The following is an 11209-nucleotide window of genomic DNA, read 5'->3' as shown; positions in this document are numbered from 1 at the left end:
TATTTATATATAGTGCATATTAATTAATTGTATAATTTACAACAAACGAAAGAGCCACACAAACACACAACAATTGTGTTAAAATAAAAAATATAATAAAATCGAATACATTTCTGTGTTGATCATTTAACGATCGAGATAACCGTTTGAGGAAGTGCGTCCAGTGATCTGGAATGCGCTTTGTTCGATTGGAGGAGGTGCCACATAGAACCAGACGTATCTCAAAGCCAGCAAGCCCCGTTCCCTGGATTTTATTAGAAGTAATGAAAATGTACACAAGTGCTCGAGTTAGCTATGTTTGCTCATCGCCAGACTAAGTCACATACATATGTACTGTGGGTATATAGGCACCTATGTATACATAAATGGTAAGTCATTGACTGAGAGGCGTCGGCGAGCGCTACTGTAAAATGTAAGCGGAGGAAAAGCGTCATTATCTTATCAGCGGAAAGTAGGTTACGCTTGCCGTTGGATTCGTTCGGTTTCAACAAAATCGATTGCGGCACAAGTCAATGAACAAAATTGGAGCGGTTCAATTCGTAAATGGCCGGCGAATGGTAAAGAAAATGTGTATTCGTTGCAGCAGGTGCATTTGGATTCCCCCACAGCTGCAATTGGATCGCTGCGGCAGAGAACTTCATTAAGATTTGCATGGCTGATATGTCAAGGCAGCCGAGGGTATCTGTTAGATACGACTTTGGGCCAGATGAATGTGTTGCAGCTGCTGTCTGGATGTCCTTTCAAGCTGGAGATTAATGGTGTGTATGTCTAGCTGGTTGATCTTATCCGAGGTGCAACCAAAATAAATCAACTTCTGCTGCTTGTGCTTGTTTTTTGAGCACAAAACTGTTTTTTGTATTCCAGGAATATTCAATTTCAATTGACTCTTCAAACATATCAACATTTTGAAAGCCAAAGAAACTTGAAGTGCTTTTCGCTTTAAGAGATGCGAAGGCATCGACATGTATAGATGTCGAGGGTCCATCAAATACTCAAATTTTGAATCAATTAAATGCAACCTCAACCATGAAGCACTTTGGTGAAACAAAAACCAAACATTTCGTGGTATCAAATTGTTCCCATTGCGGAAATGCCCAACTGACAAAAAAATCGATCTGACGACGACAGATGTCTTTTCAATTTTCGTCTTAAGTTCCAGCTGAAAAAAAGAAATGAGCAGCAAAAATTTGTGCCGGACATGCCGACGTGAGGTTTCACCGGCAACATGTGGCTCTGGGACGAAGACCGAAGATCCAGAGGAAGCGCTGAGAACAGGCGAAAATCGGCAAGTAAAATGGTTGAGTAATCAAATAACCTCTTCTGGCTACCTGCGCAGCTGCAGCTGCCAACGCACTCCTCAGGTGTGTATGGGCCTGCCTTCTTTGTCATGGCATGGTATGGGTTATGGTATGGCCCCTGGGATGTTTGGCCAGTGGATTAACATAGCGGGGAGAGGGCATCAACGAAATCCCGGGAAGGTGAGGTGGTCGGAAGAACCCAAGCCAAGGCAAGATGAGAGAGCAAAGACTTGACTACCTGGGCTCACCTCACCACACGCACACGCAGATACAAATATTCCCGCGTTCGGATACAGGTACTGAGATAACTCACCTTGACGCCAACGCCGCCGCACAAAGATACATAGATACTCACCCATACCTGGGCAGATTTTAACGGAAAAATGAAAGCAAATCTTCGTTACGAACGCGGCTTGAGGAAAAACCAGTATTTCTGAAACGGCTCCGATCGAGGTGTGTATCTGTTGGATTCAAGTCTCTCCCAGGGCTTCTCTTTGGCTGCCCGGGTCGCGAAGTCTCTCTTTGAGTTCAAGTTCCATTCCCCAGTCTTCAAACTTCTTTGCAACCCAACTCGAACTTAAGACTGTTCTTCAGGTACAGAAATATCCACTGACCCAAAGGCTTTTATTTTGTTGCTGTTGGCAAAAACCTATTACAATGTAGGATTTATGGGAATATCTTATATCTTTAACATCTATAAAGTCAAGTATTTATTTTCTTAGCAGATCATGGATCGCTCTGCCTAGAGATTATCATATTCAAACCACTCAACTCGAAATCTACTCAACTCAGCACAACTCTTTCTGTCACGCACGAATCGAACAACTCCCTCGTCGTTCTGCAGAAGCAGAGACAGAAAAAGATACAGATACTTCCACAGCTACAGTTGGATACGTATTGATGGGGCACGTCTTGGCGTTTTACTACCTGTTGATGGGGTAGATGCTGCTGCCAAGGTCTCGCGTTGATTAATTATGGTGGAACGGAGACGGAGTGGAGGCGAGGTGGAGTTGCGACGAGCGAATGTCCACGGATGAACAGTCGAATGCAAGACTGCCAAGATGCCTATTAACACTAGCTGACTATTCATCACAGTTTCAATTACCAGACTGCCCAGACAGACGGTCTACATTGATTTGAATTATTGATGGGGGCATCGCTATAAACACTGGTATTATGCCCAGTTCATTACTCTCTGGAAGTGAATGTATGTTAGTATATATATATACATGTACCATTTGGCAAACCATATATTCATTTTTAAGAAAAGATACTCGTCATTTCACACTTGAAAGTAAGTGCAAGAAGTTCTTAGTCCTTTATCCTGAGTGGGATCGTGTTTCACTTTTCACATGGTCTCTTAGTTTGTTATGACAAACATGTCCAACTCCATACTTATAGGGTTTGAAAAAAGACTCCAACGTTTCCCTAGGGCCTGTTATTATCCAATTAATTCCTTAATGAAAATGCAATTTCTTTAAGCCCAAGATAACTATAGCATATGCAACTTCTTCACATTTCCATTCTGACACTTTCTGTTTGCGAATTGGAATGGTTACCAGATGATCTGTAATTATTTGCAAATGAATTCCTCCCTCATCCGCTGGCAATTATTTTTCCGTGACCCCGGTGGTTTAGCTATTTGACCATCGCCAGTTGAAGCTGTTTCCCTGGCGGTTCTCCTCCAATGAGCAGGAGGAGCAGCATGGAAACCCATGGGAAAATGGATCTGGGCGGAATATGCACTTATGCACCTACATGATATATGGCGACCGCAAGCGGTTTCCCCTTGGCCATCTTATCACCATGACGCCTTGTACGGCACTAATAACTCTATGAAGTCGGTGGTACGTGGCTTCTGTGCTAAAACGCTTATTAGTTGGCCAGCGATTCCTTCGCTCCACTCTCAGTATTGGAATGCATAGCAATGAGACTGGCCGCTCATAAAGGGAAATTTTCGAAAAGAAGACGATAAAATGCTGACCATCATCGGACGGGACGTGCCCGTTTGCAGACGATACTTTGCGATCATCGATGCCCGGCACGTACTTGCAGCCTGATTTGTGGCGATCAGCAGGGATCGGCAACACTCGTGGCAGAAATAACAGGGCCGGGATTAGAGGAAGACATAACCACCGAAAAGCGACTCTCGCGGAATGCTGAAAAAATAACAAACAAGGTGTGCAAATTCGCACTCTAGCGATTCTTTTTGCATGTCTGGTTCTTTCTACATATATGTACATACAAATGCAGGTGCCTTGTCTCCATTACCCCCAATGGTTGAAAGCTGAAACACTTTGGAAAAATATTGCAATCAAAGCAGAAAATATGGTCTTAAACTAGTTTCGCCACGTTTTCGCTGAAATTGAGACCGGCACAAATGCTGGCCAAACAACAGTCTAAACAATAAAAAGAAACCAACTGAAGTGAGCAAAACAACTTTAAACTGATATATCAGCGAAATTCAGCAGAATATGTTTGTTCAAGGATAAACCCATTTAATAAACTTAATTTAAATTCGCAAAGATCTTAGTGCAGTGATACACACCCTATACTTTCATCAACCTCATAACCAAGGCCAACTATCAATTGCTTCCAATCTAATCGATTGGATTTTAGCTGCCAGCCCACCAAATCGAACATATTCTTCATAGTACACACAGTCATTTGGAGTGACATAATATTTGGTGAAAACAAAGGCGGATCTCGGGGTGAAACATATTGCATTTAACTACCAAAACACAACGAAATACACCAAATCACCAGAAACACAAAATGCTACTGGACTTAAGAAGAGTTGTGACTGAAATACATATTTTACCACAGGAGGAGGGTGGCATTTTGGGTTTGGCGGTGGTGGTTGGAATAATGTACTGCCGGAAAAGTAAAGCAAAAACTACCAAACAAAACAAAGGGCAAAACTCGAATGGGGGAACACGGCGAACACAATAAAATTAAAATGAAACTTCGCTGGAAACCCTACAAGTGAAATATGACCCTAATACAACTGCACGTTGGCGGGGGCGGGGAAACAGCCCTCTCCTCCGCCAAAATCCAGAGCAGGAATACCACAAACTGGGTCTCCAAATGGAACTCCGATCGAAGAGGGGACAGAGGCGACAGGAACAACCCCCAGTGCAGTGACAACAAAGGTGAATTGTCCAATGACAACTGCATGCTCGAGTTCGGATTGCTCGGTTTCCGATCCCAAATTGATAAGCCCCTTGAGCAGCACATGAAATATGGGGTCTACCCAACGGGAATGCATTCAGTTGGTTCACTTCGACATTCCAGCGACGAGCGGGTTGTGGCAAGCTATCTATTCTTGTTTGCAGATTGCACCAGATTGCTGTGTGCGCCAGATAGTGGATATCTTTTGTTTGTTCCCGACAATCGTTTGATATATGGCGCACCCGGCTCTTGAGCTTCCTCAAATCTCTAAGATACTTATTCACAAAGAATTTTGCTCACTTATGCAGAAATGTCGCCGATGATCAGCAAAAAAAAACACGTTCAGCGCAGACAAACGAAATCGGATGCAGCTTAAATCTGCAAAAAGATTTCATGGTAAATATACGACTTAGTTTTGAGACTTGTGAATGAGAAATGTATCTTTACTTCTAATATTCAGCAAAACTCGGATGTTTGGAGAATGATTTTGATGTATGAAAGCAAAAACGTGTCTTATAGATACACAAGTATCTTACGCAACGAAATTGTAAGAATGTAACAGCAGTTATTGAATATTGACTGACAAAGTTGCTTCTAATATAAGAGGGTTGTAAAAACTATTTTGTAAAAAGGAGAAATGCATTTTTCTTGCCATTTTTTCTACCTTTTAGCTTTGTAGTACTGCCTTAAATGTACAATTCGACTAGCAGCGTGGAAATGGAGCAACAAGCTGCTGTCGGCGGCGACGGGTCAGGCCAAGCCAACTTAAAGCCAAATAAAAAAGAGAAAAAACTACAAAAACGGCAGCAGGCAGTCGACTTTACCAATAAATCGACCGAAAAAGCAACGGCGAAGAAGGCATTGACACAAAAGTTTCGTTTTACGGGCAAAAAGGTGACGACGGGTGCAGGCCCAAAAGTGCAGCCCGTAGGAAGTGCAGCTAGCGATGCACTTTGGTGGAAAACCACCCCCACCATTTGTGGGGCAATTTGGGTAACGCGATAGGGAAATGGGATCGCCAGCAATGCGGCTTAATAAAGAAATCGTTGGAGCTAAATATTGCGGCCCATAACTTTTTCATTTTTCAGCTCCGGCGAGCGGATATTTCAATTGTCCAAAACTCGGACCACACAGCGTGAGAATTATCACCAAAGTGCCTGTCCTAATGCAGATCATAAAAAACCACTTCGAGGCAAACACAAGCGAACAAAAGAGGCAGTGGCATATGGATGGATGGCTTAGCAGCTCCGTAAGATGAAAGCCGGAATCTTTGTCATTGCCGGGTAATGGTAACGCTCGTAAACACCCATGGGATTCGACGAGAGCAGGGCATTTGACAAATTAGTCGGTCAGTGGGGAATTTTAAGTGCAACAGGGCTAAATGCATGGGGCACATGCACATACATACATACGTACGTACATACATGGGCACATGCGTGCTGTCGATTCCCCCATTCACCTTGGATGTGCATCGCCATGTATCTATGTATCTGAGGTACATCATTCCAAACCTTAAGCTACCCAACTGCACAAATTGCCCTCACAGCTCGCTTTCGTAAGCCCCTCAATTGTTTCAGCTGATGTTGCTGTTGCAACTTGGCAACATGATGACGTTGAACAGAAAGGCTGAATATTATTAATTGGATTTAACGCAACTTAGGCAACGGGTGCAGTGCGTATGGGTGCGGTGAAAAGCCTACAAAGTTGACATGCTAAATTGGTAAGAACCTATACAGAACAGAACTCAGAACCATGATACTAAATAAAATTGCAAACTTATAGATACATATTTATTAGCTTAGTTTCCAAAGAGCAAAGATTCTTAGAGTGCACCTGGCCAAAATGCTGTGCTTTGCTGCAGTTGGGAAAACTTCAAGGTGCTGCTGCTGCATTGTTACCGCTTTTCATTATGCCAATAGACCGCTTAGCATTCGCACCTCTTTTTTTTGCGCTGCTGGGCATTTCTGCGTAAATTGCATTCTACGCAGCACTAATGCTCAGAACGAGGTCATTTGGCCGTTCTGGGATTACCTGAAAGTGCAATTGTCTATGGAAAATATGCTCGACGGTAGCTGTTCGTGCTTTTGAAGTCCGCCGTTGGTGTGATGATAGCCACTGGTAATTTGGAGGAGAACGTGCCGTCACAAAAAACCATCCAAAGTTGCCGAGCGGCGGCTTCAAAGCGATGGCCGCCAAACTTGGAATCGCTGACACTGCATTTCCGGTGGCCAGTGACCAATGGACTGCCCCACTCCGCTTCCCTCTGCACGCATTTCATGGCTTTCGTGACGCAGACGCATTGTTGGACTAATTTCAATTACCTCAAACGGCTTTTAGGCAAATTAGAAACCTCTGTGACCGCAGATCACTTTGTCAGGGATCGAACCATTGCCATTGAACCGGAAACAGCGAACTGATGCCCAAACAACGCTTCAAATTCGAAGCAAACAAAATAGAGAGATCGTTGTTCATGGGAGTGCGTTTTGTTAAAACAAATGAAGCGCGAAATTCAAACAAAACAAATGGATGTGGAGGAATTTGACGGAAAACAGAAACACTCGAAATTCAAGCGTAAAAGTTCTACAGTAGACATTGCCTAACTATTACTTTCGAAATGGGTAAAAATAAGCTGATTTCAAAAAGGGTTATAAGGTATTTATTTGGTAATTGTTTTTAAGATGCAAAGATTAAGGCATATTTATACAAATTTCTATATGTATCTATGTATCTTTTGAGTTGTTGAGTAATTATTTAGGCATAATGAGCGTTCTAAATATGCTGAGGTAAACAAAAATGCCGGTCGATTCGATTTCCCCGAGCTGCCTTGCAAAATCTCCCATAAAACGAACAGAAATGAAGCGTATGCCTCGGTGAGAAAAACTAAATAGATTTTCCAATTGTTTACACTACAAGTACGTAAGGTGCCCCCATATGGTTGTGATTAGCTGGGAATGTATCATATTTGGTCAGGGGCCACATGCTGAATAATATCACATTTTATTAGATACTCGCTGGCTACTTGTTTAACCAACTTTTTGTTATGCAAATCGAGTAGGTATGTATGCCCACCGGTGGGAAATTACCATAATATTGCTGTTAAACTGTACTCTACGTGCACTTGGTGGGTGTGGCACAGCGGCATTGACAGGCATATAGGAAAAACCGAAAAGAAACTATTTTTGTGGCATGGAAAAATGTAGCCGAAAAAGGTCAATTACGCGACTTCCTCCACTTTCCCAGGCCCCGGGCATAGAGAATGGGGAAACCCATCAGAGCGAAGCGAACCCTGGTAGCCTCATCCTCACGCGACTCCGTTTTACACAGTCGAATGCACTTGCAACTCGCTAACAAATTATATTTTTACAATACACTTTTCGGGCCAAAGTCAACGCGGGGTTACTGCGAGCAGCTCTGTCATTATCGCGATAAACAACTCGTTGAATCAACCTGGGGAGACCCAGGAGTTCAGACAGGGGAACAGGTGTCATCCGCTTTGCTGTTTAGCTGTAGATACACCTGTGCTGTTGCCATGTTGCCATGGAATCGCACTTTGGGCGAACTTCTAACTGAAAAGGGGTATTAGAACCAAGTTTTGGCACACAGATAGAAAAATATGATGATCTTCATATTTTTAAAAATGTATATAAAAATCCTATCCATATCGTTCTTATTTTCTCTTCTGAAAGTACTACGAAATTCAAAATAACTGATACTGCCATTTTTTGTATCTGTTTAGACCATATTGTACGGCTGCATTTCGCTCGAATTTCTTATTTTTGCCCCTTGAACATCGTTAATTGTTAACGCCATTTGGGTAATTTGATCTATTTCGCGATGAAAGCGTTTTGCTGAATCATTTTCGAGTAAATTACACAACACAAAACAGAAGCTTGCAAAAATTGCTTGGCCAACTTTTCTTCTTTTCTACCATCGCATGATTATCGCTCCGCGTTGCCTGTCGAAACTTCCCGTGAATAATTAAGAAATTAGTCCATTATGTTGCCTGAGAGCAAAGCGGAGAAAAAATTTAAATGAAATGCAAATGAAGATGTCTCGACCAAAGTTGAGAGTTGGCTCTGCGTATAAGGCCAGAGTTTATTTGGACGTGGATTCTTCCCACCGAACAAGTGGGTTTCATTGTCCACATTCACACGACCAGCGAATGATCCATATTTATCTGTAGCCCACTGATTTTTGTTATCGATAGCCGAGAGTTATCGCCCATTTTGCTCTCTACGCAATGACATCATTTCTAAAAATAAAACTAAAATAATATTTAACTTTTCCAGGTCAGAGAGTGTCACATCCCACTTATGAAACCAAATCATATCTTATCTGCAGCTCTTTTTTTATCTGAACACACAGAGCGACGATAAGAGTGGCAACATCCAGAGCTGCATAGGTACCTACAGCATGGTGTCCACATCGGAGGCACTGCACCCACGGCAACCGCTCGTTGTCCACGGTTCGTTCAACTTCGGCCCAACCTCCATCGCTAGCAAACTGCGACTCCAAGTACTGGGCACATAAACACCATCGAACCGAACAAAGCGACAATAGAACGCGAGGCCAGCTAGAAAACATAAAAGCACCAAAACGATAAAGACTTGACGGTTAAATTCAAATATTAGAGGGAGAACTTACCCTCAAGCCGAAGTCTTTAACACTCTTTCAGTTTAGGCCAGCTTTTAGCAAATAGTTGCAGCAATTTCAAAATTAATCTAAATTGCAATTCTTGCTAGCAAGCATGCTTTGTGACAGCACAATGATTACTTGGAAACACAGAAATTAGCACAATAAATTGACTCATACTCATAAAGACTGGATATCAGGTGCGATGAGTCGAACTTAGTCATTTGTTACTTCCCAACTGGTATAAAAATGTAGTTAAATTTAATGAATATATCTAAGCTTTTTTAAATATCCGCCGTCATAGTGCAGCGAACGGAGTGCTCAAACGCTTGGACTCCGACTCTGACCGTAAGCGAACCTCGGACCTCTTCTGAACCCTTGAACCCCTGATCCTCTGCAGCCGTCGGCACAGTGGAACTGCACAAGGGTCAAACGAGGTGGACATGCAGCATATGCCAGGTCCGTTTCATTTCGCAAATGAGTCACGACGACCAAGCCCAAATGCAATTCGGGCCGAGAGTTGAAAATTGAGACAGAGCAATTAGCTGCCACTGGGGCGATCACGTGCCTGGCCAAAAGCAAAAAAAAAAAAGAAAAGTAAAGTTAAGTGAAGTGAAGTATAGTCGAGTTAAGCCCAAAGTTCCGTTTTTGTCCCTCCTCCAAAGTCACTCGACGCAGGCGCGACCTCGTTTTCTTACTCCGATTTCCGTCTGGACTTTGCCGGCGGCTTGGCTTCGCCAGTCCTCCACTTTTCATACCCTGCACTAATGGCAGCGAGGGGTATATTACATAAAATTATATTATATAAAAGAAAATACGAAAACCCCTAAAAATAATGATATAGGTACCCATTTAAACTAGTTTTATTACCTTACTATAACTTTAGAATTTAAAAAGATATATGAACGAGCTGCCTTACATTTTCGAGGGTATGCAATAGCGTATCAGTTACCCAGTTGTTCTCGATTGTTCATGTTGCTTTTGTGGCGCATAATTAACAACAATAACACCACTCGCCATTGCTTATTTGACAGTTTTGCCGATTCCTAGTTGGCACAGCTGCTTGTCCACATTTTGCAATTCCCCTCGTGCATTATGTTTACTTCGGCTGGCTCTCATTTGTTGCCGTGCAGATTTTTATTTCCATGTATTATTTATTTGTTGCACTCGAATCACCCCTCGCTTTCCCGATTTCCCACCCCAATCACGTGTAGCAGCTGCACTTCCACTGGCCACAGAATGTAGGCCCTCAGGTAATGGAATGTTGCAGATACAAAATTGTTGCGCTATCTGGATATTGAAAAACATTATTCGGCAAACTTTTCTCCTCAAAGTGTCAAACAAAAAATGGGAAAACACCAAAAGCTGTTAAAATGTTTTACAAGGGTTCCGATCCTTCGATTCAGTTTCATGCGGGCTCCTCAATCAAACATCACCAATCTTAAGAGATTTTTTGGAAGCGAGATCTTCACACTTCAAAAACGGGTTGTTCGGAACCGTCTAGCTAAGCCAGTCGGATCGTCATTGAGCTGTCATTCCGTATATTTTCTAAATTCAATTAAAACTGCTCCCTCCGTCGCGGCACTCCTATGATTGACAGCTGCTGCCCGATCCGAGGCAGTTGCTCTGCATCAGCATTCTGGGGAGTAGGAGTTTGCATTCGGGGAACCGAAGTCTATTAACAGACCCAAAGATGGCGGCTTATTGTTTGGCAGCCGAAAGATTTGCCGGGAATACAATTCAAATCCAATTCAAAGCCAATTCAAATCAAAATTTTATTAGAGCCCCTTGCCCAGCCAATATGCCCATCAATTAGAAGGGGGAATTATTTATGTTTACAAGTAACCAGAGCCCACTCATAATCCGAGTCTTTTGGGCTCAGGCGAGGATTCGTTTTAATTAGAAGAGTTCAAATAATTTATGGCCTTGCGAGGGGAGTCTCTGTTTACAGCCACTATTTATTTGTGCAACAACGAAAGCCGAGAAAATTCAATAATAAAAGTTGCCCAAAAAAATATATATATGCCTGCTTCCTGGGAACCATCGGCTGCTCCTCCCCCAACAAAGTTGCACACGTTTGGAGATTTACATTCGGTCATAAATCTTCC

At 42.7% G+C, this 11209-nt stretch overlaps 1 long non-coding RNA gene across 1 annotated transcript; it reads left to right on the top strand.

Moving 5' to 3' along the window:
- Positions 1-554: 554 nt before the first annotated feature.
- On the top strand, positions 555-5494 carry LOC116800613. The gene is made up of 3 exons (XR_004361507.1): positions 555-758; positions 865-4865; positions 4930-5494. It is a non-coding gene; the product is annotated as an uncharacterized LOC116800613 (long non-coding RNA).
- Positions 5495-11209: the final 5715 nt, after the last annotated feature.

This window comes from Drosophila sechellia, chromosome 2R, assembly GCF_004382195.2.
Source record: "Drosophila sechellia strain sech25 chromosome 2R, ASM438219v1, whole genome shotgun sequence".
Classification (NCBI taxonomy): domain Eukaryota; kingdom Metazoa; phylum Arthropoda; class Insecta; order Diptera; family Drosophilidae; genus Drosophila; species Drosophila sechellia.
Note: the sequence above shows the minus strand (reverse complement) of the source record. Positions and strands in the feature narration are given on the sequence as shown.